The sequence below is a fragment of the Pipistrellus kuhlii genome, unplaced genomic scaffold (assembly GCF_014108245.1).
Source record: "Pipistrellus kuhlii isolate mPipKuh1 unplaced genomic scaffold, mPipKuh1.p scaffold_m20_p_1, whole genome shotgun sequence".
Classification (NCBI taxonomy): domain Eukaryota; kingdom Metazoa; phylum Chordata; class Mammalia; order Chiroptera; family Vespertilionidae; genus Pipistrellus; species Pipistrellus kuhlii.
In genome coordinates, this window is record NW_023425404.1 from 94552478 (window position 1) to 94580335 (window position 27858).

General features: G+C 46.0%; 1 pseudogene; it reads left to right on the top strand.

The window, feature by feature from the left end:
* Nucleotides 1-10861: 10861 nt before the first annotated feature.
* LOC118729906 lies at nt 10862-11892 on the top strand (annotated as a pseudogene).
* Nucleotides 11893-27858: the final 15966 nt, after the last annotated feature.

Below are 27858 nucleotides of genomic sequence, written 5' to 3' on the forward strand. Positions count from 1 at the left end.
GGGGAGGGTGCACTTCATTTGGTTTGGGGTCAGGCTTGGTTTCTAGCTCTCACCGACATAGCCTGAGGCTGAAATAGAATCCTCCTGCTGAGCATTCTCTGAGAACCTCCCACACACCCTGGAGACACTGAAGGAGTGGATCTCAGAGCAGGACCAGTGTGTCCAGCTTGGCTTCAATTCAGGGAGAGGGCAGAGATAGATCCCAGGACTTTCTCTCCACTCCTTTGCCAGAAGAGAGTTTAAAAAACAACCTCTTGAGGGTTCCCACAGAACCCTCAGAGCTGGCAGAACAGTCTTCCACAGGCTGGCCTGCCCTTGCCCAGCATTCAAGGCTCCCTGATATTCTCTGAGCCCTTTGACCTGCCTCTTCAGGCCTCAGCCCCGTGAATTAGATTTTTCTCAAAACACAACATTACCAGAGTCTGGACAACGGTCAAGAATGCTTGCTTTTGAAAACTATCCCCATTGTTGCTTTCCATTGCCTTGTTTTATGTCCTTGCCAGAACCCAAAGCCTTGATCTTCTGCCCAAGGGGTCTGAGTGATGGCAAAGCCTACTATTGACCACCTGTCAAACCAGAGGGCCAAGACTGCACAAATGACTTATCGCAAGGTCTCTATCCTGTGGTCAATTCAGAGCTTTGGGCCAAGGGTCCGAGTTAGATGAAAGGAAACTCGACTGGCTATGAGGATAGAATGTCTGATTCTGTGGAGGAAGGGGGGAACTCCTACCCCTTCACCCAACTTGAGAGAACATCACTGATCTGCAGCCTGAGGGACCATGTCTCATCTTTAAAATATTTTTCAAAAAATATTTTTTAAAATAACAATGTAGGTGAAACTAGCAGGAACTCAAAACATGTTTAGAAGAAAGAGTGAGAGTGACCAAAAGAGGGAGAGTGAGAGTAAGGAGAGTGGGAGTCACTTCACTTTCTAAAGGCTCAGTTTTTTTTTTTATCTTTTTGTTTGTTTGTTTGTTTGTTTTAATCAATCTTTATTGTTCATATTATTACAAAGGTTCCTCATTTCTTCCCCCCTCCACCAGGTTCCCACCCCACCCTCCGCCTCCTCCCCATCCCCCATTGTCCTCATCCATAGGTGCACAGTTTATGTTCAGTCTCTTCCTCCCTCCCTTTCCCCGATAGTAAATCCCTTTTCAGATAGTAAATCAGTTACTTAGCATTTTCTCATATCAATAATACCTCCACATGCCCAATGATACATTTCACACAAAAGACATTTCCAAATAGGTCAACCAGCCTCATCCAGGCCCCACACAAGGCACTCACAGATCAACACCCCAGCACTATACTAACTCAACACATCCAGATCTAAGCCTTCAACACTTGATTCAGCAGACCCTCAAGTTCCCACAAAAGTTTCCAGCCATGTCTGAGAGGCAGCCGTGGGGCAGGGGCAGGCGAGGAGCGAGCTGTTCCGGGCCTGGCTGCTCCGGGCCTGGCCTCTGTTGCTCTGGTTCATTCCACAACCAGCTGCTCCGGGTCTGATCACTGCTGCTCCTGACCTAGTTGCTCTGGACTTGGCTGTTGCTGCTCCGGGCCTGGCCGCACCTGACCCGGCTGCTCTGGGCCCGGCTGCTCCGGGCCCGGCCGCTCCGGGCCTGGCCGCTCCCAGCCTGGCAGCTGCTGCTCCGGGCCTGGCCACACCAGACCTGGCTGCTCTGGGCCTGGCAGCTCCCAGTAAAGGCTCAGTTTTATCATCCATAAAATAGGAATGCTGTCAGCGCCATCAGGCTTGCTGTGGTCATTAGAAGAAGGCATTGTTTCCTTGGAAACACCAATACAAAGCTGCTGCTCCAAAATGTCAAAGAGGTGAAGGAGTAGCTCAGTGATGCACAGCTCATTATAGATAGAGTCAAGATTGGTGCCCAGGGAGGTCTGTCTCTAAAATCAGTCTCTCCACACAAACTGCTGCATCCCACCCTGGGGACAGTGTCACCGAGTCTAACACTTGGTCTTTTCAGATAACACAATGACTCCCACCCAGAGCTGTTCAGAATTTCCACAGACCCCAAGTAATGCCCCGGGGAAAAAACAGCTCATGCTGGGACTCACCAGAGGAAATAACCTCTTGAGAAATTGAAGGAGGAGGTGCAGGGAGACCAGCAAACCCCAGGTTTCTCTTTAGTCTGATGCCACCTAATAACTTCAGGCTCAAAGGTACTTTGATTAACTGCTGGCGAACCACCCAGTCTTTATCACCTCCCACGCCCCAAGTACTATATGGGTTCTCACATGATTTTCTTTTTCCTTTAAATCATCTCAGTGCCAGTACAGAGGTTTCCAGGCCTCCCTTGTAACATCAGCCAGGAGCTGACTAGCAGGCCCTGCGGTCACTCCAGGCCACCTATGCAGGCAGTAGGGTGCCCAGGCCCACCTCTGGGGATGGCTAAGAGCCCATCCTCTGCAAAGCTAGGTTATCTTAACATGTGCATGAGGAAATGAGATACTTCCCAATCATAATCAAAATTAACATATTTTGTATAATTCCCAGGACACAGCAACTTTAGTTTGTTTTAAAATGTGTGGTCCAGACAATAAGGGTTCCTTTTCCTTCAATAAACAAAGAGCTCGCAGTAACCTGGAAGCTTCCCGGGGTGGGGTGAGAGTATGTTGGCCCAGGGCAGGTGTCCCAGGCACTGGGTCTTTAGATTCATTTCATCCTCAAGACCACCACAGAGAGTGTGATCCTTTCTCTTTCTGCCAAAAAATAAAACTGAAACTCCAAGAGTATAAAGACTTATCCAAGGACACACCAGACTCCCACTTACTAGTAAGGCTGCTTGTATTCAAAGCCATGGTCCATTCCTTTCAGTCTGAGTTTTGGAAGTCTCCCCAACCAATCTCCTCCCTTTCTGCCCAATATCATGGTGCTCCTAAAATCTCCTGGCCAGCTAAAGTCACCTTTGCCAGCTACGCACATGATTAAAGACAAGGATGGAATAACACTGGATCTGTTTTCAAGGCCCCTATAGAGGAACAAAGGTTAAAGTCAATAATCCAGGCTGAAGAAATTTTCAGTGTTTTTGGTAACATTTATCAAAAATGATGGCCTGAGCTGGCTTGGCTTAGTGGGTGGTGCATCAGCCGGCAGACCAAAGGGTCCCAGGGTCAATTCCGGTCAAGGGCACCTACCTCAGTTGCAGACTTCTCCCAAGGCCTGGCTCTGGTCAGGGCTTGTGCAGGAGGCAACCAATTGATGTGTTTCTCTCACACCAATATTTCTATCTATCTTTTCCTCTCTTTTCTACTCTCTCTAAAAATCAGTGGGAAAATATTTTCATATGAGAATTTGTGTGCCAGTTAGCAACCAAACATCATTCTGGGCCCATGCCAAGCATGATGCAGGATTCAAGGTGTAGGAAATAGCGGAGAGCAATGTGTGACAGTTTTTAATCATGTACACAGAAGCATGTCTCCACCACTCACTGCCTGACATCAAGCAAGTGTTTTAATCTCTCTGAGGCTCCATTTCCTCATCTGCAAAATGGGAACAACAATGTCCCCTTATTACCGAGGTACTGTGAGGATGAATGAGGCAATCACAATTACTCTGTAGCTCAGAGTCCAGAGGATGAGCACTTCATAAATGCTGGTTAATATCCTTGTGGTTGCAAGGGAGGCTGGGAGCTAATATTTATTCACAACTCCTGTGCATCCATGACCAATAAAGATAACTTTTGATCCTCAATCTGATTAGTCCTCTATTATTATTTTCATATTTTAGATGACAAAACGAGGTTCGAGGACTCATCACACGATTATTCACCAGCAAAGTGAAGATATGGAGCCAGATCTGTTTGATGTTAGAACAAATAAGAACAGATCAGTTCAAGCAAGTGTTTCTCAAGTGTTGTTGGGATTCCAAAATTTCTAGGATGTCCTGCGCCAAGCTGTGCAATAGAGCATCCTGTGACTGTGTCAATGTTCTAACTTGTGGCCAGCACAGTTGGGCACTTCACTTGAACTAGTGGCCAAGGAACTTAATTTTTAATTTATTTTAGTTTATTTAAATTTATATAGGCACAGATGGCCAGTGGCTACCTTCTTGGACAACAGAGATCTAAACCAGGGGTGGGAAATATCTGGCCCGTGAGCCCTATAAGGCCGGAGAAATCATTTGGTCTGACCCCGCCAAGGCATTAGGGATGAGTTATTTAGATGTTTGAACAAATATAGCAGGCTAATTTTTAAGTTGTTAATTTTTTATGTCCCTCAAATGATGTTATAAAAATCCAAATGGCTCTTGACAGAAAAAAGGTTCCTGACCCTGGTCTAAACTATAGCTCTATCACCCTTTCTAACCTTGCACCCAAGACCCTTCCCATCGTTCCAATGTTTCCCTGATAGTGACTCACTTGTTTGGGTCCATCTAGCCCTGCACTCCCAGCTCACATCCCATTTCAGTCCCCATCTCTGGCATCTTGGACTTAGTGACCCTTCCTGCTCTCTCACCCTTACTTCTCTGGCTCTGACCTTCAGCTTTCTCTGCTAACTCCAGTGCTCTCATTCCTATTACATCTGGTAAAAATGCCCCACACCAGGTCCTGACCCTCTGAATAGTCACCCTTACTTTAATCCCTCCCAAATCTACTAACACCCAGGTCTGGGTCCAGATGTCTCTTGGGCCTGGGGTAGGAACAACAAAGGGACAGAATGTTCAAAACAGACACAAGAAATCCTAGGATATTTTATCGTTTCTATGTGATAAATAATAATGTAAGGTTCCTGCTTCAGGAAACGTAAAAGAGGGGAAACGATCCACTGCAAACACAAGAGAGAGAGGGAACACTATCCTGCAGCAAGCACAACATAAAGAATCATCAGCTCCACCAGACCAAATGTGCTCCCAGGTCTCAGAGAAAAGACAAGCCTCTCTGGCCTGGACTCCCAGGGCTGCTCAGAAGACGGAGGGCTGCCCTCCCAGTGCAGGCCCCAGCCGCCTCCACCTGGCATAAAGAACTTCTTGTCCTCCACATGCAGGGGGTGGACAGCAGAAGGAAAGAACAGGGCCCCGTGTTCCTCTGGATTCCTCTCTGTCAGTAGGCTCAGAGTGCCGCAACGTCTCTTGTTGCTTCTGTGTCCAAGTCACTCCCTTAAACAGTCCCTTCCTTAATGCTATTCAGTCACTCTTTCTAATGCATCATTTCCAGGACCTCAACTAATACAGGGTCTATTCTGGCTCTTAAAAGATGAGTAGGATGGGTAGGGGCTGGGAGGAGGGGGGCACAGGGGAAAGTGAGAGTTATCTGTAATACTATCAACAACAAATAATATACTTAAAGAAAATAAAATCCCCTACTATGACTTAAAAAAGAATGAGTAGGAATGAGGCAGGCAGAGAAGAAGAAAAACTCAGCAAAGCAGAACATGAGGACAGAAGAGCAGGAGCAGAAGGGCCAAAGGCCTGCTCAGCAGGAGGCTGGAGAGGGACTCTGGAGCTGAGGCAGGCTGTGGAGGCCTTCATCTCCAGGAGCTGGGACTGTGAGAGTAGGAAACCAAACTAGGATGATACAATGTTTCAGGAACCCCAGTGCACTGAAAGTTTCTAGGGAACCGGCTATGAGTATTACACAAGCAACTGCTTTTAAGAGTCTCATGAGCTAGCCAGGTGACCACTGGTGAGAGCTACACTGGCTTCCCTGACAACTGAGTGAGTTAAATTCCATTAATATTAAAGTATATCTATCCTATATCCATCGATCTATGGAGTCATCATAAATACATACTTCTGTTTGTTAGACAGAAACATTCAAATCCTGCCTCTTGATATCTTATTGGCTAAGAAAATCCAAGGTCACATTACATAGTACAGAAGTGTAGATATATCATAGTAATCACTGCACTTGTTAATTTACCTCTGCATAATTCAAATCTACTTTGGGAAAGATAAGTTTCTAATACTTATTTTATTCCAGATTCCATTTGAACAGTCTGGCATGCCTAAATGCTACATACAATATAGACCCTTTCTGCCTTTATAGCCAAGAGATTGTAGGCATCTTGGCTGATATTTGCAAAGACAAAGCTGTCAGAGCAAATGTGGCTCCCTTAAGCCTAAGGCATGCAGAACTCTTTAATGAAATCTGCATTGATACACAAAGAACTATGCTAAAGTCGGGTAAAAAAAAAAGTCTGACTATATTTCCCAGCTTAAAAAAAAAAAGAAAGAAAAGAAAAGAAAAGAAAAGAAAAGATAGATAGATAGATAGATAGACAGACAGACAGACAGACAGACAGACTACTTTAGCTGAAGTTTTGGCAAAATACCATGATAGCAAAAAGGGTTTTGCATCATTTGCTCCCTCCTGTTTATTTGCCAAAGTATCAGGATAACAGTTCTTTGATCTTTAACAGTATTTTTTTGTTCTAAAAATTCAATACATTATTCTTATTTTTCACAGATGCTTCTTCTGAGTCATATAACTTTAGCACTATTTTTCTAAAAGTGAACTAGACAGCAATTAAAAAGTAAATGTGTAAGGTCTTTAAAATAAAACTTTAAATTGTATTCCTAGTGAACTATATTTTCATAAATTTCAATTATAACATTAAAATCAAATAAGAAGAGAGGATGTCAATTTTAAAGGACTTTAAATATCCTATTCTATTCAGAACCTTTTTCCAACACCTTTATCCCCTCTATACCTCTCCCACCTCTCCCTCACCCCTCCAACACCACCCTGTTCAACGGTAGTTTTTAAAGAAAGGTTTTATGTTGCTTCCTTTTTCACAGGTAATTGATAACATTAATTACCTAAGTAGACCTAAAATTTCAAGATTAAATTCCATTGCAGATTTGCTTGCATTTTTTCCACCATCTTAATTCATGTGGATAAAAGTCCACTGAAAAGAACATGCAGAAGGTCAAGCAGAGGTGTTCTAGTAGCCCACTGGGAGATTAGATTACCAATTAAACTACTGCTTTGTGAAAATCATCAGCAAGTGAAATTGACAAAATTTAAAGAATCTATGTATTTGTCAAGGGAGTATAGAATGCTACAGCGTGCCTGCACATTTCTCTATAGAATGTTATATGTTCATTTTCCTTTTGGCAATTCCTGCCTCTATATCTTAAGCAAAACATTCTTTATCCAAATTAAAACCAATTAAAAACTATTTAAGGAACACTCTGTGACAATAGAATTTAGCAACATTAACACTGTTCACTGAAGAAATAAGGCAGCAGAGGTTGCAATACTTGCTAATGCCAAATAACAATGTGGACATATTTGAAGTTTGCTTCTAGTTTTCAAAGTTGTTTGTGCTGACTGAATATCTCTTGGTGCTGACATGTTATACTTTAGAGTACAAATTTGTAAGTATGCTTAAATAGTTTTGTTGTTGTTATATCAGGAAAGATTGATAGTGTAGAGATGAAAAAAGAAAACCCAAACACCCCCCACCATGGCCAGTGTTGCTCAATGCTTAGAGCATTGGCCCATGGCACCGAAGGGTTGAGGGTTTGATTCCCAGTAAAGGACACATGCCTGCCTTGCAAGTTCAATTCCCAGCCCCGGTCAGTGCATATGCAGAAGGCAACCAACAATGTGTCTTTCTCACATCTATATTTCTCTTTCCCAGCCCTTCCATTGTCTTTTAAAATCAATGGGGGGGTGGGGGGGAGAATCCTCATGTGAGGATTAATTTAAAAAAAAAAATTTTTAAAGAAAGACCACTACAGTTATAGAGTACCTTGCATTTCTAACAAGCTGTGTCTTTACTTTACAACCCCAAGAAGAGGAAGGAAGATTTTTCTTCTTGTCTAGCAACAAGCCCAGCCAATGGGAAACATTGCAAGTCAGCCAATGAGAACTAATCATCACCCTAAACTTTCACTTTCCTCTAATGGATTTTCATTCTAAGCCCCCTGCCCAGCTTCATCCTTTTACTCTATAAAAGTAACATTCTCTCCTTTGTCTGCTAGATTTGCCTATAGTTTTGCTACTGAGTTGCAATTTTTTGCTATTCCTGAATAAGCCTATTTTTGCTGGTAGAAATAACTGGCTATTTTATGTTGAAGGTCAACAATACTTAGTAATTAATGTAGCTTCTTATTTTTATTGTAAATAGGAAAAGTGCCACATTAAACTTCCATTTTGAACCCATTTTTATGGTTATGCTATTGCATTGAAGAAGAATCTAAAGTATTTGTACAGTGAATAACAAACATAAACCATCACAGTTCTTCAGAAGGGCAAAAGGAGGAAATTGGGTGCTCCAACTTGTGCTATGTAGCATACCATGCATTTTACTACAATATTAATTTTCATATTCCGACAATGTTGAAAGGCAAGAATGTTTATCATCTTTTTTCTAGTGAAATTACCTTCACTCAGGGAAGTTAAGTAACTTGCTCAAGGTCAAGTAACATGGCTAGTTTTCAAGCTGAGTCTGTCTGGCTGCAAAACCCTCATAAAGTCGGAGAGGGCTCTTTCCTAAGAAACCCAGGGTCACAGGATGGTTTCTGTCTGCCTACTAACCATCGCAAATGGTGGAGCCAGGGTCACCGAGTCAGGACTTGGCCTTCTGACATGATCTGGGGGCCCATTTGGCATCAGTCCAATACCTTGACACAGCTACAAGAGCTGCCACATTTGAATTGAGGGTACTCACAGCATTAGCTTTCCAATTATGCTTGCGAGTTACTTGCTCAAAGGGCCAGCCTGATGCAGGGGAAAGATCTGGGTGTGAATCTGAGCTCCACCATAAATAGACTTTAGGCCAGGTACTAAAGCCCACTGCATCTGCAAAAAAAAAAAACTTTTTTTTTAACTGTTTAAATAGGTGCCAGGGTGGAAAATAATCTATCCACCATCAAAAGGCAGTCTAGAGGAATAAACTAATATGTGGAAAGTCCTTGGGAAGGAGCATATATACAGAATGTGTTTAACAAACATCAGTTGCATGTGAAAGGTTTTAAGCCTGCAGTGAAAGGGCACTGCCCCCAATTCAGAGTGCTGCCATTGATCCTTGCTGTCCCAAGGGTAGCCAATAGACCAGCAGCACTGGCATCACCTGGGAGAGTACTAGCAATGCAGAATATAGGGCTTTACCCTAGACCTACTAATGCAGAGTCTCATTTTTTCACAAGATTTGAGCATTCGCATTCAACTCTAAGAGGCACTGCCCTAGGCCTCCAAGTCTGGCTCTCTAGATCTCAACCTCCAGCATGATTCACAAAAATAGAAGCAAAGTGGCTATTGAAGGTCTTCCAATGCAAGAGTGGTAATAAATGCATAGGGGCTGCCATTTCCTTCCTAGTGACCAGGGTAGATATTGCTAATCAATCAGGGAATTATTTTTCAGTGAGCTGGGAAATAGCTGTATCCTTCACAATGCCCTCCAGGAACACACTCTTTCCTTAAAGTTAACATGGGTATGAAACTTTACTACCCCTGCCTGCTTTGTTTATAGGTGGGCCTTATATACACTCTAAGCTTATTTTCCCAACTTTCCACTCAAGTTTACATTGTTTCCCCTACAAAAGTGTTCAATAAATTATATGGTCATGCTAATTAAACAGAAACTGAGGTTAAGTGCTTCTTGATATCAACAGTGACTCTCCCCAAAGAGCAGAATCCTAGTCCTCTGGCTCACTCTTCTTTTCTGTCACAGTCCCTCTCTGTTCCACCACCCATGTCAATATTTTAGACTAAGTGAGAGAAGATTTGAAACTTCACAAAGAACTTAGGACAATACCCTGATGCACTCAAAATCCAAAGCAGAAAGGGTAAGTGTTTTAAATGCTCTGAAACCTTGGAGTACACTCCTGTGTGCCCTGGCAATCCAGCTCTGTCTCCTGCTGGGAGCTGGAGCCAGCATCTCGGCCACCAGGAAAGGATGGCATGCTGAGCAGACTCTCTTCTGTGGTCTTCACCCCAAATGCCAGCCTCAAATTCTATGTGCAAAGAGCTCCATAATAGGAGTGATTTTCTGAACTTAATTTGTGTTCACATGTAATAGGAGACTGATCCCCCACTAAGCTGCTGTGCCAATCAGCCAGGGGGAAGCCACTGGAGTTTGTAGAAGGCAAATCATTAAGAAGTAGAATACAGTGTAGGCTGGATCCATACATACCAGCTGGATCCAATTTTAAGTGAAAATTAATGGCAAATTCTTGTAACCACATTAAAGGCCACTGCCGTTCATTTGAAATCAGTTAAACATGAAAACAATATGAAAACCGTCTTGAATTCATGAAATATAAATATTTGTTTATATTTTTTGCCAGTGCCCCAGAGAGACTAGAAGATGTTGGCAGATTGGTGTTCTATAAACACACTCACAAAAGGGGGAAAATAAAGAACCTACTCTTGTTGGGTTAAATTATTTGTCAACTTTTCCATTTCCTTAGTCAGAAGATAAACAGTAAGCAGATGTCAGAATCTAATTGGTTCAAGGAAAGATTGCTCAATGACTTATAGTGCTTGTAATTTTTATGTACTGTCTGCAAACAACACTTTGGTTGATACAAGAAGCAGAAAGTTTCCTAGTCAGTTACTCTTCCCATGGAGGTGAAGCCCTTCCCAACAAATACATGTATGTACAGTCACCCTTGATATCAAGAAGCCAGCAAGAAGTTCCTGAAACTATGCTTTGGGCACATCAGTTGGGAGAGTACCTTTGGCTTTTTAGAAAAAGAGGAGAGGGGGGAAGAAGAAGGAGGGAGAAACAGAGCAGAGAGGATGTGGAAGATGGAGATGAGGAAAGGGAAGAGCCAAAAGAAGGAGAGAGGTAAAGAATCGGGGAAGATTCAGAGAAAGGTTCTGTTTATGGAGGGAGAGGACTGAATATGGTCCAATCAAAAAGGCCTGTTCTTGCTCTCCTTGTGTTGCCCAAGATGCTAAAGGGGAAGAAGGCCAAGGGGAAGAAGCTGGCACCCGCCCCTGCTGTCATGAAGAAGCAGGAAGTCAAGAAGGTGGTCAACTCCCTGTTTGAGAAAAGGCCCAAGAACTTGGCATTGGACAGGACATCCAGCCCAAAAGGGACCTCACTCGCTTTGTTAAGAGGCTCCACTACATTCGGCTGCAGTGGCAAAGGGCAATTCTCTATGAGTGGCTGAAAGTGCTGCCTGCTATTAACCAGTTCACCCAGGCCTTGGACCGACCACCAAACAACTACTCAGCTGCTGAAGCTGGCCCATAAGTACAGGCCTGAGACCAAGCAAGAGAAGAAGCAGCGGCTGCTGGCCCAAGCTGAGAAAAAAGCTGCCGGCAAAGGGGATGTTCCCACCAAGAGGCCTCCTGTTCTTCGAGCAGAGGTGAACATGATCACCACCTGGTGGAGAACAAGAAGGCGCAGCTGGTGGTGATAGCGCACCACGTGGACCCCATCGAGCTGGTGGTGTTCCAGCCCACCCTGCACAGGAAGACGGGGGTCCCCTACTGCATGCAGGCGTCCTCAAACTTTTTAAAGTGGGGGCCAGATCATGGTCCCTCAGACAGCTGGAGGGCCGGACTATATGAACTACTAATTCCTACTGTAACACCTCGGCTGCGCTCACTGCCCAAAAAACCTGGCAGGCCGGATCAGACTCCTCTATGGGCCGCATGTGGCCCGCGGGCCGTAGTTTGAAGACCCCTGAAAGGGGAAGGCCAGGCTGGGCTGCCTCGTCCACAGGAAGATCTGCACCACTGTCGCCTTCACACAGGTTAACTCGGAAGACAGGGAGCTCTGGCTAAGCTGGTGGAGGCCATCTGGACCAACTACAACGACAGATACGATTAGATCCACCGCCACCTGGGACACAATGTCCTGAGTCCAAAGTCAGCATCGGCAAGCTGAAGAAGGCCAAGACAAAGGAGCTGGCCACTAAGCTTGGCTAAGTGTGTGCTGTTGAGTTTTCTGTACATAAAAGTAATAATTCTCCTCAGCCAGTGTCGGGGCGGGGGGGGGGGGGGGGGGGGAGAAGGCCTGTTCTTTAGAGTCAAGCTCACGATTTGGTTCCATCACTTCCCACCTGTGTGGGACTTTGGACCATTCTTGTGACCTCGCTGAATTCACTCCCTTATCTGACAATTGGACAGAAGAATCCCTGGCTCCATCACAGGCTTGTTCTGAGACATAAAGAGTAAGAAACAGGAATATCTCCAAATTGTAAAACACTATACAATTGCTTAATTTTTTACAGAAGAGCAAAGGGAGACTGAGTGAGAGTGCAAACAAAGTGAGGTCTGTGTGGGTGGGAGACAGTTCTCTTCATTTTGTGTCATGGTCTATCATTAGGGGTCCCACAGCAGTGATGCCTAGTACCCAATGTGTTTTGGGTTCAATAAAACATCTTTTAGAATGCTACTACAGAGTTTCCCCAAGAAGAAACACACATGAACATGCATGTACACTGCTCTTCGTGAGATTCAAACATGTGTTCAAGGAGCCAGGTGAGGAACAGGCTTAAGAAACAATTGCCACTCTGTGCTCCTAACTTCAGTCCACTCACAACTGGGTAAAATGTGTGTTAGCGGCCTCTCCCTTCAGGATGAATCTCTTCCCTGGAGGACTGCCCACCACCCCTTGCAAACTGATCCCTATCAGGGCATCTTCCCAGTTAGCAGGCATGCCAGCATGGTCAGTAAGACAAACTCACATTCCTATTGTGTAATTTATTAGGTAACCTACTCCAAAGAACCAATCTACTAATAAGCTATAAAGCTCTAACTCTGAGACCTCACAGAAAGGCAGGGCCAGAGATGCATCTTCTTGAAACTCTCTCCTTGTGGGTTTTGCTAACAATTTCTTCCTCTTGTTTGCTCAAGCCTGGAGGTCACAATAGCTCTGCTGTGACCTGCTCTCGTGACTGAATTAGTCCTTGTGATTCTCCCACTCCCAGACAACACCTTAGTAAGTGCTCCTTCACAAATAAATCTTCCTTAAAGGGGAAAGCCATAGGTGGTCAGTCATGGGAGAATGAACAGGTCCAGTGGGGCTGGTGGTGGAGGGGTAGCAGGGTAGGGATGAACTGAGGGACTCAGAAAGACCTCCAAGGGAAGAGGCAGGCAAATTTGGGTTCAAGCCTGTCTAGACGTTCCAGAACTTTACATAGGCAACAAAGGAGTGGGAGGGGTCATTTTAACCAGGAGACTGGTGTGGAGACAGCCATTCTACCTGTGTGTTGGAAGGAGAGCTTAGTAGAGAAGGAATGAGGGTCACAGTTGGAAAAAACAATGAAGATGATAAGGACCTTGAAGGTGAGACTGAAGCCTGAGGCTTTATTCCAGGAGAAACAGAAGATTTGGGATGGTTCTTGAGCAGGCAAATGATGGCCTATTTTAGGAACACTGATCCAGCAGTGGGAGCAGACTGTAGTGTAACCAACGGGAATCCCTATGGAAAGAGCACAAAGAATGTTCCCCAAAGTGACTCACCCACCCACTGCTCTTAGCAGTTGGGGCAGAGGTAGTGCAGGTGTCACCCCCAACGCAATCTCACAATTTAAACCAGCCTCAAAAGAGCAGACAGCGAAGTGTGTCACATCCTGAAGATATAAGGGAAAACACAGTTTTGGGAGCAATCTCCTCAAAGCCATCCACCCACACACACACCCAGAATAAGGGAAGGCAATCTGTTTCTCCTGGCATCTGATTCAAAATGTTCCTGAGGCCAAGAAGACCTAAAAGAATACCTCTGCTCATGTGCATGGAAACAGTCCAACAGCAGGCCATCTGTCTCAGGCTGGACCAGTGTGGGGACAGATACAGTAGCCCCCAAAGGGGTGTTATTTTAGAGTTTCCAGAAAAGCATCCCTGACTATCCTAGCCACTTACTAGAGATTTGTTCGTTGCTAAATAGAACACCATTCCCAGGTGTGGTGGGGGGCACACTCTAAGAGGTTCCTTGGTGTGGACACACTTGAGGTGGGAGGAGGCCAGAGGTTCTGATCACTGGAGACAATGATGATACAGTGAGCACCTGAAAGTTTAAAGAGTTGCAGATTCTAGAGACAGAGACCCCTCAAATTACTTGACAAAACTTCTGCTTCTGATTGGGCCTATATATCCTCCTTGAAAGATTGCTTCTAGTTACATATGGGCCCAGGAAGGGGCCCTCCTCCCTTAGGGGGTCTCCTCAGCACATTCTAAGGTCTGCATCCCTGGCCATCCCCAGTAAGATGTAAGGGAATACACAGTCAATGTAAAAGTTATTGTAGAGCTTAGGGAGTTGGTGGGTGGGTGGGATGGTTGCATAGACTAAGGAAGAAGCAGTCTGAGAGCTTGGATGAAGACTAGAGGGGACTGCATCCAAGCTCTGGAATACTCAGGGGCCCAGTAGAAGAGACAGAGCCTACAAAGGAGGAGGGACCAGTGAGCGAGAAGGAAAAGCAGAATGTGTGCATTAAAAAGCTGAGAAGAGGAAGTGGTCAGACACCTCAAATGTTTCTAGGGGGTTGTGGGGGAGGGAGCAAGTATCAAGATGATATATACAGAGGTCATCGATGATCTTGGTAAGAGCAGTTTCGGTGGGGTAGAGGAAACAGAAAACTGATTTCAGCATCTCACCTACCTTCTGAGGTAGATATGTTTATCCCCATTTTGTAAAAAAGGAAGCTAAAGCTTTGATTTTGACTTAACCAAAGTCTATGGTTGCTTCTTACCCAGTTACTTGTTAGACTCTTACCCTCCATTGTAGATGAGTTTGATGGTGATGCTGATGATGACAGTGATGCCAACGTCAGCACTGGTGTTGATGCTGTTGGTAATGCTGATAATGATGGTAATGATGACAAAGATGTTGATGGTTGTTCAGCTGGGGAAGTTGATAATGATTGTGATGTAAAAAATTGGACAAATCTGCAGAATCAGATTATCAATATCTATATTCCAGCCAGTCAGTAACACATAAATAAGTCTTTCAACCTTTGAACCTCAGTGTTCTTAGCTAAAATGTGAAGAAAATATTGCCTGCCTCACAGGACTGTTGTAGGAATGATATGCTGGGAAAGCACCTTGAAGTACCTTGAAGCACCTGGCACCTAATAGGGCCCTGAATAAGTGTCTGTTTAATTTATTTTTCTCCAGGGCCAATTTAGGGAATGCAGTGGACATCACTGAATGGGCCTTAGCTTTGCTAGCTGGGCCCATCCTTCCCCTATCCAACCTCACTCTCCAACCAGAGATCAATCATGGTCATTTTGGTGACTGTCTACTCTCATCATTTTACACCCACATCTTGCTTTGGCAATGCTGCTCTCACGTCTGTCCCCTTGGTAGGTGAATGCCTTTGAGAATCTAAAAGGGAGAGGGATGGGAGATAAAAATGAACCCTTCAAAGCACTCTTTTGTGTCCAGCTCTCTGGTCTTGTTGAGCTGGAAGAAAGAGAGTATAAGTTTATGAGTCTGGGATTTGGAATCAGATGTGCCTGAAATTCTGTACCTCCCTTTTTCAAGTCTTGACTCAACTAGCACCTTCTTTGTAAAGCCTGCCCTAACCACCACCCACACCCATAAGACCATCCCTATCACCCTTATTCTACTCTACTTTTTTTCATACCCTTTCTAACATGCTATATGTTTTTCTTATACATTATGTTTATCTGTCTTCCCCTACTGGAATGTAGTTCCAAAAGACAGAGGTCATTCCCTATTTCTTTCACTAATGCATCCCAACACCTGAAATAGTGCTGGCACCTAGGAATTGCTCACTGAACATTTGTAGGATTAATGGAGTACCAGCTGAACCCTTAGCCACATTCAATAGTAAGTATCTTACCCATAATTGAAGTTGAACCAGATCTGTCTGGCTTCAAAACTTTCCTCTATCAACAAATACAAGTTTCTTCCTAATCACAGTCCCTCACCTAATCTCACCCATCAGCTCTAGAACCCTTTCATTCTGAAGTCCCCCCTCTTAGATGAATCCATTAAAGCAGTGATTTTGAATTGGTGTATCACAAGGATTTTTAAAACGTACAATACCTGACTATTTAGTCAGGGGCACTAACCTCTTTTCTTTAGACTGTCAAATAATAAAATGACAATAGCAAACACAACCATAGTGGTCCTGAACCACTATTGTGAATGCCTTGTCTTGAACCATAACTATATATGTCATATAATAGAGTTGCATCTTCTTATTGGTCATGTTACATAATAAGGTGTATCTGATTGGTTAATTCTTGGTACCAGAAATCCTTATATACAAATATAAGCACCTGAGTTTTTAAAAATCCATTTTGGAGCAAAAAGATAGGTAATTACTATTATTAGATTTTTGTAAATCAACCAAATTATACCTATTTTTTGTCAGATTAGCAAAAATATAAATTTTTGGTGTTTCAACAGAGATGAATAGTTTATGTTGCCTTGAGATGCAAAAGGTTGAAAATTGCTGCTTTATAGGGCCAGGCTGCTATTTGAAAAGTATTTCCTGGACTCTAGAGACCCTCAGGCCCAACCTGGCACCTCCTCTGACTAGAGGAACACGTGCTTTGAGGTAAACCAGAGAGAATGGCCTGGCCCACAGGCTGTTATGAAGGGAAATCCTCTTGGTTTTAAATGCTCTTCAAGTCCAAGGGGCAGGAGACAGGTCCACTCCGTGTTTGCTCCGAGGGGTCCACCTACTGGGAAAACACAGGTAAATCAAACAAGCCTATTTGTTCTCCCAGCACAGCAAACAAAACTCAGAACTAATTCCCCTCCAAAGCTCCCTCTACCTCCACCCCCCACCCCCAGAGGCATGATTAAAGTAATGGGAAGACAAATATTTTCCTGGAGAAAATGATAAGACTTTAGGCAGGAAAAGCAAACAGTATCTCCAAAAGGACAGCTGTGGGGTTGGCGGGGAGCTGTCCTGGGAGCAGTTAGGAAAGATTCTGGAAGGGAAGGAGCCTGTGGACTCCTGCCTTGAAAGGATGGTTAAGGGAGGGGTGGGGGGAGTTATTCTCAAAGCCCCTGGCACATCAGGAGTAGGGGAAACTATGTTGCTCATCCTCCCCACTATTAGAGTTATCATTATGGTTATTGAGATGACAGAATTCAGACAACATGGTCCAGTCCCAGAACTGGCCAGAGCTTGAGCTGATAGCCAGCATGCTTGGCTTGAATATTATCATGTATTCATCCATCCATCCATTTATTCATTATCCATTCATTCATTCATTCATTCATGTAATCAGTCAGTCAGTCTTTTTTACCCATATATACTGATCACTGACCATGCACCAGACTCTGGACAGTGCTATGTGATCTTGAGCATCTCCTCTATCCCCACAGATCCTCGATGTTCTTATCTGTAACACAGGCTGGTGTTGGGATAAAAAGTGATGTTCAAAAGGCACTTGGCACTTGGCACTGGGTCTGGTTCATAACCGTCTTTCCAGACAGGCACCTCAGGAACCTCCTCTAGCTGGCTGTGGGGCTTTATCTCCAGTTCTTCCCTCCCCTCTCTCCAGGCCCCCGCCAGGTGTCCTTACTGTTCCACCTGCCTATGCCCCATTCACTCTGTTCACTTGGCTTTAATCTGTGCTGCTCTTCCCAACTCTAGGATTCCTCCTGCAAGCAATTTCCACTCAGTGGTCCCAGGAGAACCCCAATTCAAAGTCTCCTCACCAACTTTACATCCTATTGTCCCCCGAAACCAATCCTCCTGTGCATTTCTGTGACTGTATTTTCATCTGGTAGAACCCTTTAGGAACCTGGGAGTCTCCATGGGTCCCCCTCCTGCTCATCAACCTTTGCTCAGCCCTCTTGCAATTCCCACCTCACCTAGCTCACTCAGGACACCCACTTACTTCCTTATCTTTTAAACTTCGTATATCATTCCGAGACCTTAAAACTCACTTCAGCACTTCTTCCTCCAGAAAGCCTTCCCTCATCCCTCCCAGACCACCTGTATCATCCCTGTCTCCCACTCTCATAGTGAGCTCCTCCAGGCTCAGGAACATGGCACATTTATGTGTGTCCTCAGGATGTAGCCAAGGACTTGGCACTTGGAGGACTCTAGAAAAGCATGTGGTTTGTGACTCAGGATTAAGTCCCAAAGCTGAGACAAGAGCTGGAGGCTCTAACAACAGGAGACAAGTGGACACACCCACCAACTAGGAGAGGATGGAGGAAATAGGAGAAAATGCACATGCTCAGAGAGGTAGGAGACAAATGCTAACCAGAGAGAAAAGAGATGGAAAGAGGTCCCAGGCAGAGGCCTCGAAAAGGCTTTGATGACCCTTGGGGAGGAGGGGGTTATAGGCCCTTTTCTGCAGAGATGGAAAGGCACTAAGAGGATGTTAAGCTGAAAAGGGGCATGATCACACTGTGTTACAGAAAGACCCTGTGGGGTGCTGCGCAGACAGACAAGAGGGTCAAGAAATAACTGAAGCCAAGGTCCATGGGAGAGGTGCAGAAGCAGGTGGTAGCAATAGGGTGGAGACAAGAAGATGGAGTAGTCAACATAATTTGGTGATAAATTACGTGGGGAGAACAAGGAGAAAGGTGAAGAATGACCAATGAATGAGTAAATTCTTTCTTCAAAGGTTCCTGGGCTTCCAAGCAAACCTCTCACAATGATCCCTCGCTTCCCCAAAATGGAAACAAGAGTTCAACCCACAATGGCCATTCTTCAGGCTCTGTCTTTCTCCCCCATGATCAGCTACCAGCTATCCCCACCAGGCAGAGGACTCAATTGTCAGAAAGTCTTCCTTTCACTAGGCTGAAAGTAAATGTCTTGCTGCTTCCATACAGTGGTCCTGGCTTTGCCCTAAGGCAAAGGAGACCTGAAGGGGTGAGAGGCAGTAGGGAGGGGAGCCAAAGAACCAGCATTTATTGAGCACTTACTATGTGCCAGGCATAGTAAAAGGCACTAAGTTTATGTGTTTTGAGTAACTCTTACAATACTCTTTGAGGTAATAGATGTATTATACTCGTGGCTGAGGAGTAGCAGACTGCATGGGTTCCAATGCCATTTCAGACACTCTCTACCTTTGTTATCTTCAGCAAATTGCTTAACTGCTCTGAATCTCAAGTGTATTCATCTAAAACATAATACTCATTATCCCTAATTCACAGTATAGACTGTGGGCATAAAGCACTGATCACAGTTTTTAGTACTGGTTCAATACATATCACCTATATTTTTGGTCCCTCTTGCCTGCTGTGCTACTAAGTAGGCAGTCTACAGGCCCTGCCCAATGTTGTTCAGATGGTACCAGAATCAGCGGCTAGTGCTCTGGGAAGGGGTGGACTACGAGGAGGAGGAATGGGGACTGAGAATGGAGTCTCTGATCTTCAGTGAGGCAAGAGGACTGTGGAGCACCTACTCTCTGCAAACCTTTGTGTCAGGTCCTGTGGGACATAAAGCCTTTCCTCTGCCTTCAAAGAACTTGCCATCTACTTGGGAAAATGAGAAACACAAATAGGAATCTGTTACTTGCCATTAAATGACCACATATGGGTTGGACAAAAGTATGTTTCCATTGTGAGTACACGAAACAGTATTTATTCTTGTATTATAATTTATTAATTAATGTATTGTTTATTTGTATTACAAATGTAGCCTACTTTTGCCCCACCCTGTAGCTAGATCAATACCCATTGCATTTTATATTTGTAATATTAGCCCAAATCATGAAAACCACAGTCCTAACAAATGTCAAAGCCTGCATCAGGGTTCAAAATGATGCACTCAAAATGAGCTCCCGGACTTGGCAACAGACCATGTGATAAACACCCGGGATTTAGGTGGCCCCAAAGCTTCATGTGAGCCCACACAGGGCTGGGGCTGCTTCAGAAGCAAATGTGATCCTGGGACCAGACAGATGTAAATTTCAGGCCAACAGAGGGAATGGCACAGTCTCGAACTCAGTGTGGAAAGGTAGCAGCCCTGGGTGCCACGTTTCACCAGGAGTGCAGACCAGGACTGTCGCCCAAGAGATGAGAGGTCAGAGAATTGTCTAAAGATAATTCAGTTAGAGGCCTGAACAGATAAAGGAAATCATGTTGAGTATAGGCACCATCTTTGAATACCTTTTGTGTCTGAATCTGCGCAGAAAAGCAACAGAGCCACGACCCAGGCCAGCTCCACCACTTACTAGGTTGAGGATTTTATCAGGTTACTTAATTACGCTGAACCTCAGTTTTCTCATCTGAAAGATGGGGAAAATGGAGTTGTTGTGAAAATGAAAATATTTGGCAGAGTTGGACACATAGCAGCAAAGCTTACTCTCCTTCCTTCTCTAGGACATTGAAGGCCTGTCTGGAACTGTGAGTGCATTATCTGTGGGGGAGGGGAAGCAGGTAGTCACAAGATCCCATGAGCACATTTGTGGAGGACAGAGTCCAGTTCCACCAGGAATGAAGGGCCCCAGAAGGAGATTCTACAAAGGGACTTGGGAAACCCAGGGTCATGGTGTAAGCAGCAAGGACTAGATGCTGAAAATGAGGAGGGGCGCACCAGGGGGCTCCAGGATTTTCTGAACACAAGCCCCTCCATATTGCACTCAGCTTCTCCCCATGACTTGACAGAAATAGCCATCTCCAAGGTCTTGGCTTGGGTCCCCTCAGAATCAGACCTGAAGAAGGACATGGGTACATATAATTTAGTAAGTGGGAGGTGATCCCAAGAAATGAGAACAGGGATGTGGGACTGGGATGGGGAGAAAGACACGGAAGGAAGAAAAGCCAACCAAGTGCAATTAATGAACAGGTCACCACTCTGGGCAGCTGAAACCCATCCCTCTGGGCCCCACTGAGGAACAGAGTGGACAGAGATCCCAGGGGCTGGGAGGCTTGGTTATTGATGCCCCTACCCAAACTTGCATTCCCACTGGTGAGGATTGCCCTGGCAGCAGTTGCTCTCCCCCATCTTCAGGTGATGCCTGCCCGCAATGAAGCTGTCCTGAGAAAGCCCTGGGCAGAGGAGCTGAGACAATAGATGCTGACACTGTGTTCCGGGAACAGTCCATGGCTAGAGTGCAGCTCCAGTGGCCCCAGGGGCATGTGGTAGTGAGTCCATGAATTTGCTGCATTCATCACTGACCCCACGTTGGCAATCAATGCACTCCTCTCAGTGCACTCCTACAGCTGCTCACCGCACTGCTGCTGCCTGCTCACTGCCCATCTCCAGCTGCCCAGGGATGGCACCCAGGCCAGTCTTCATCCCTGCTCCTTCTTGGGCTCAGACCCTGGCCACTTTCTTCACTCCCCTAAGAGCTGATATCATCCCGGGGCCACTCCTGAGGCCTGTCTTGACACACCTGTGACAGTGTGTGTCACAGGTCTAACTGCATGAGAGCCTCCTGGGGAGGGGGTTGAAATGCAGGTATTCAGATCTTGCTCCCAGACCCACTGCACCAGAGCTCTGGGAAGGGAGCCCATAAATGTGCCCTTCAACAAGCTCCTAAAGGAAGATTGACAGGTAACATTCAAGATGCCCAGAGGTGAAGGCCATATTTGCAATGTACTAGCTGCAACTAAAAAGTTACTTGATTTTCTGAAAGGGAAATTTAACTGCACGTCCTAGATTTTAATTTGCTAAACCTGACAGCCCTATCCCAAGGTGATTCTCATGTACCATAACTTTCAATAACTTTTTTGTATATCTCCCTGAATTACCTTATCCACACACCCAATTTTGACTACCAACTACACCTAGGTCACCTAGACCTCTCCCTTCAATTATACAGATCTGATGGTTCACTGGACATCTCAAATTTGATAAATAGAGCTAATTTTCTCCATCTCCCCTACAACTACTCCCCAAATCTGCTCTTCCTTCTTTCTCAGCCTCACCATCCCTTTATTGCCCAAACCAATAAACAGAGGGATTACCTCAGTCATTCCTTTCTCATTCTCATGCCCCCCCTTCCCCCACACACATCAGTGACCAACTTGTATTGGCTACATCCCTCAAACTCCCTTGCATCCATGTGGTAGACTGAATAATAGCCTTTCTTGGAATATGTGAATGTTGGTGTAAAAGAGAATTGCAAGTGTAATTAAGGCCTTTGAGATGGGAAGTTTATCCTGGATTTCTCTGGTGGGCCCTGAATATCCATGACTAAGGGATACAGGAGGCTCAGAGTCAGACAAAGGTGATGTGGTGATGGAAGTAGAGACTGGAGTGGTGCATGTTCAAGATGAAGGCAAGGACCACAAGCCAAGGACACAGGCAAACTGGATGTGGAGAGAGAGGTGGCAGGGCCCATACCTAAAAGCTGAGCTGAGAACTGGTCTGGACTTTTCCTCAGTGATGGGGGTAGAAGCTGCCAAGGGTGTGAGCAGGGGAAAGGGAAAGAGCATTTGGTGGTGCAGGAGACTCTCTTGAAGAGATTGCAGTGTTGGGGAGGGAAGCCAAGTGGGGCAATTTGAAAGGAGAAAAGTTGATGGACTGTATTAATTTCTTTTTTCTGCTGTAACAAATGACCACAGATTTAGTTCTGGTTGCTGGATATATATATGAAATTTATAGTTAAAGGACCATAACTTTCTTTTTAGCTTCATTCCTATATATCAAAACTTGAGGCCCCATTCTTTTCCGACGAAGTCTGGTTAGTGACCTATCAAAGCCCCCTGCAGGAGTGGGAGGAAAGAGATAAAGGTTTTTTTTCTTAGCACTCCACTCCCACAATCTTCTGCCACTTGGGCTGAGAGGAAGATACTTTTTTCTATGTTCTCCAGAACTGGTTGTTGCCACCCTGGCTCCAGGCAAAGTCAAAGAGGACAGTCAGCATGGCACTCAGCAGTCCCATAGTGCCCTGTGTGTAAAGTGCAGATCTGTGTAACATCTGAATAAAGGAATCTGCTTCTAAAAGAACTTTAAAAACCACAACTGGAAACTGATTTCTCCAGTGTTTGGGTTTGATTCTAAAGCAAGAAGTACCATTTCAGAAGAAGAAAAGTGCATGACGGTTGGCCCATGCCTTCCATGACCACTGATGATTGAAGGCATTTCAAAGCACTCTAGAGCATGGCAGGGGCAGGGAAGACAAAAGTTCTTTACGACTAAGCTTGATAGGGGTTGCATGATTGGAGAAACAAGCAAAGGGGTAAAAGGCATGCAGGTCCAAGTTCAGACCCCAGCTTTGCCAGCAGCAGCCCTGCTGGACTGTCTGCCATCACCTCAGCATCTCTCTACCCTTTTTCATGCTCAAATCTGGGAATCTGGGTTCCCAGGTTCCCTTTCTGCAAGGGGTCCCAGCCTAGATTCTGTCAATGATACATTCACATGATATCTGAAAAGTGAAGAATGGAGAGGCTGTTCTCCCCCAAAGGCAGTTGGAGGCAGCCCCATGAGCAGAGGTGTGATTTGCAGCCCTTTGGGCCACGCCTATCCTCACCCTCTCACAGCTGCAGGTTGTGGGCCTGAGATTACTGTATGTGGCACACAGCCTCGGGGTGAGCTCTGGAGAACCCTCCAATCTAGAACCTGCAGACACTTTCAGCAATGGCTTCCTGACCCTCATTCCTCTACCCTTCTAGCAGCGGCCTCAGCCTCTATTTCCCTGAATTAACACTGCTTGTATGGGAACACCAGCAAGCAGCTCAGCAACCTTAAGCAAGTCACCTGACTTCTCAAAGGCAAAATGTGGTACCACTGACCCTGTGGAGTGTTGTGAGGATTAAAGAAGAGAACTTGAGGATATGTCAGCCCAGCCCCTTTTTCCCTTCTGGGCCTCCTGTTTCTCTGCCCTCCTACAAGCTCACCCTTCTCCAAATGGCTATTTTATTTTATGGTTGGTTCTTTGTGAGAAACTTTATCAATTAGATTTACCTGCACATAGTTCAACAAATCTTATCTAATAAAAGAGTGATATGCAAATTAACAATCACTTGGCTACACCCACCAGCCACACCCACCAGCCAATCAGAGCAAGTATGCAAATTAACCCAACCAAGATGGCTGCTGCCACAGAGAGTAGGAGGGAGGTTTGGGTTTCTCCGGCAATGGAGGAAGTCAAACTTTCCATACACCCTGGCTGGTCCAGGCCTCCACTCAAGGATACAAAGTTTCAATTATAGAAGATAAATCCTAAGAAAAATGGTGGCAGACACGGAGCTGGAGAGAATAGACTAGGGATTCCCCTGGCAATGGAGGAAGCCAAGCTTTCCACTTGCACTAGCTGGCCAAGGCCTCCAAACAAGGAATCTAGGTTTATTACCCAAGTATAGGTAATAAACCCCAACAGAAATGGCTGCATCACAGAGCAAGCAGAAGGTGTGACTTCACTCCAGGCTACAAAGTTTCAATTGTAGAAGATAAATATATCCCAGATACTAGGGCCTCCACTTGGGTCAATGGTGGGCATGGCTGGCCTGCAAACCACCATAGACCCCTCGCCCAGGCTGCCCCATGCCCCAAGGGAACCCCACCCTGATCAGGGACACCCTTCAGGGCAAACCAGCTGGCCCCCACCCATGCACCAGGCCTCTATCCTATCTAATAAAAGAGTGATATGCAGATTGACCATCACTCCAACAAGATCAAGATAGCTGCCCCCATGTGGACACAAGATGGCCACCACAAGATGGCCAGTAGGAGAGGGCAGTTGGAGGGGGACCAGGCCTACAAGGGAGGGCAGTTGGGAACAATCAAGCCTGCAGGGGAGGGCAGTTAGGGGTGACCAGGCCGGCAGAGGAGGAAAGTTGGGGGCAAACAGGCTGGCAGGGGGGAAGTTAGACATCAATCAGGCTGGTATGGGAATGGTTAGGGGGTGATCAGGCTGGCAGGCAGAAGCAGTTAGGGACAATCAGGTAGGCAGGCAGGCAAGCAGTTGGTAGCCTGGATTGTGAAAGGATGTCCAACTGCCCTCAAGGGGTCCCAGATTGGAGAGGTTGCTGGCTGGGCTGAGGGACACCCCCCTCCCCATGCATGAATTTCATGTACCGGGCCTCTAGTAGTTAATATTATTACCAATAATAAAATAGAAGGAATTGAGCTAAAAGGAACAAAGTAATAGAGAAGAACAGATTGGCCATTTGAGAGGAGAGCTAATCATCATGTCACTGGGGAGGGCAGAGGCAGAGCTCAGAGGGGAGAAAGTGGGGGGGGGGAGAGGAGGGAGCACGATGTGTGTGACAAAGAACAAGGGGAAGGAGACAGTGGTGCGGGCACCATAGGTGCACATATGCAGCAGGGCTCCTTGTTGAAGGCAGTTTTCACCTAAGAGCTTCATTTTTCCAGAGAGGCAGGAGGCCAGGCATGGCATTTATCCTTTTTCACAATCAAGAGCACTGATAGTGATTGCCTGTCTGTTTCTCATTTTAGGCTGTGAGCTCCAGGAAGCACGGTCCTGTGCAACTTGCTGAGCACAGCGAGTGAGGGGGCTAAAGGTGACTGGTTGTGGCAGGGTGCACAAGGTGGGGTTCTTGGATGGGGGGTTAAGGAAAAAACAGTGGAAGTTTGAAATGGCTGTGAAGGGAACTGGGAAATAGGGCTGATAACTCATAAGAGGATGCCAGGTAACCAGTGACCTTAAGGGAGTGCAGATTCCTAGCATGGGCATGTGGCAGAGATCCCAGCGTACCGGGGACAACCTCGTGCAGGAGCAGAGAAGGCTGCTCTGTTTTATCAGATAGGTGTGAGCAGTGGGAGGCCAACAGGGACAAGGGACAAGGGCAGCACCAGTAAGAAAGCATGGTTCCTGCTGTCTGGGCTGACATGAAGGGCATAGACTAAGACAGGGGGAAACTGACTGACAGGACGAGAAGGGCCAGAGCCTTGGTGACTTGGTGAGGGAGCCCAGGTACAGGGAGTGAGGGTCTTAAAGGTGACTGGTTGTGGCAGGTTGTAGGATACTATCAAGTTGTATTCCAGAGAGAACCACACAGAGGATGGCCAGGTTCAGATGGTCCCCTACCTGACTGATCATCAGCATGGCATACCCAGTGTCTGGGTCCCATTTCTGGAGTTCCTGGGACCTGGCAATCTACATTTGAATGGTTTTCAAGTGGCACTGATGAGCAGTCAGTATTGGGAAACCTAGGATGTTGGGTAGAACTGGGAGTAGGGGAGGTACCATTGGGTGGTGGCAATGGCCATCAGATCTGAGAAGGTTTGGGAAGCACTTGAAGTATGGGTGGCAGATGTGTCATTCACAGGGACGCTGAAGTCCCCTGAGGTGGTGGCAGTCCTGTGGGAGGAAGAAGAATGTGATTAGGTGTCAAGGCCCTAAATGGAAATAGGGGTGTGTTCTCATGGGGACGCAGGTGGTAAGAGGTATGGTGGCCTGAGCCTCTGGTTGTAATAGGGCAGATGCATTCCTGTGAAAGGATGGAGCTGAGAAAAAAGGCAAAGACCAGCCTATTCCTTCAGAGCCACCAGCAAGTTCCAGAAGCACTGACCAGGTTATACTCTGTTCCCAGCCCTTTGTGAGTTGCCAAGGGACTTGAAGGAAGGAAGAAGCATGTCTGCCGCATCAGGAGCTCAGCACCCTGTCCGGGAGGGATGGTGTCTGGCCCCAGCCCAGCCCTTGGACTGTTTCTAGCTCCAATAAAATAAGAGTGTTGGCCAGAGTCTTGAGGAGCTTTTAGCAGGAGGCACTTTGCAGCACTCTGTAAAATTCTAGGGTCCTGCACTCTGCCTTGGACCTTGCCCCCAGCTGGCATGGACACTTGTGGACATGTAGGACTCAGTGCCCTTGTCTCAGACAATGGCTGCAACAGTGAGACCACTTGGCAGCCTCGAGAGTGGACATGGATGGTGGGGGTAGCTGGGGCGGAAAGAATTAGACAGAACAGAGTGGTGACTGTGCACCATGGGGCACTTTGGGAGGAATCTCAGAAGCGCTTGAGAAGACGTTGCAGGTGGCCCTGCCTGAGCAGCTGGAGAGAGGAGAGTGCTCTGTGCTGGCCTCAGCTGCGTGCCCTCTGGGGCGCCCAGGACACTGGGCTCACACACACACACACACACACACACACACACACACACACACACTGGACCAGTTCTCAGCTGGTTGTCTATATCACAACCACTGCCTGCTTATCTAAAATGCAGATTCTTGGGCCCCACTTCAGACCAACTGCATCAGAAGCTCTGGGAAGTAGGGCAGAGAAATCTGTAATTTAAACAAATCTCAAAGTGGACTCTGTAACTGAACCAGCATTTCTGGCATGCCTAATCCCAGTTTCCTGTTACCTCTGAGAAAAGTATTATCAGGCCCCTTACACACATGAGGAAAGGAAAGCACAGACAGGCTAAAGTCATTGTCCTGATGAGGTCTTACCGCTACTGAACTGCTAAGTGGAATTCAAAGCCAGGTCTTCTGATCATATTGCTGATGTTCAAAAATTATGGTGGCTTGAGAAGTGAGGGCATCAGAGATCATCTGGTGGGGGCTGGGCCATGAACCTGGGCAGGATCAGACATCGAGGATAAACATTTTGGGAGAGTCTGACATCGTGCACAGCACTGTTATCACATACACATTTGTTTCATTTAGTCCTCATAGTAACCTATGGGCTAAATGCTACTATTCCCACATTGCCAATGGGACAACTCCAACCTAAGAACAGTTAATCACCTTAAGGGAATGTGGCCAGTAGGTGAGTGACTGAATTAGAACTTAGTTACCCTGGATTGAGAGTCAAATCATTTTCTACTACAATTGTAAGTTTTCTTTTTTTAAACAGCAGAAGCCTCTATTCAAATGAAAGCTGACACAGAACCTCAGTATGCAGGAGAGAGAAGAGTGAGGTCCTCTGGCTGGAGCCAACATGCAGGACCCAGAGCTGCTCTCCACATCCCACCTCTGCTCTGAGGCTTCAGGGACAGCCCCAGCCCCACAGGAGAAGAACACACCTGCAGGGGTCGGAACAGAAAGCAGGAGCAGGGGAGCCAGGAGAAGGCGGTGGAGGAGGGCTCCACTGGGGTGGACTATGCCCCAAGACTCTCCCCCCAAACCCCCAAATATAA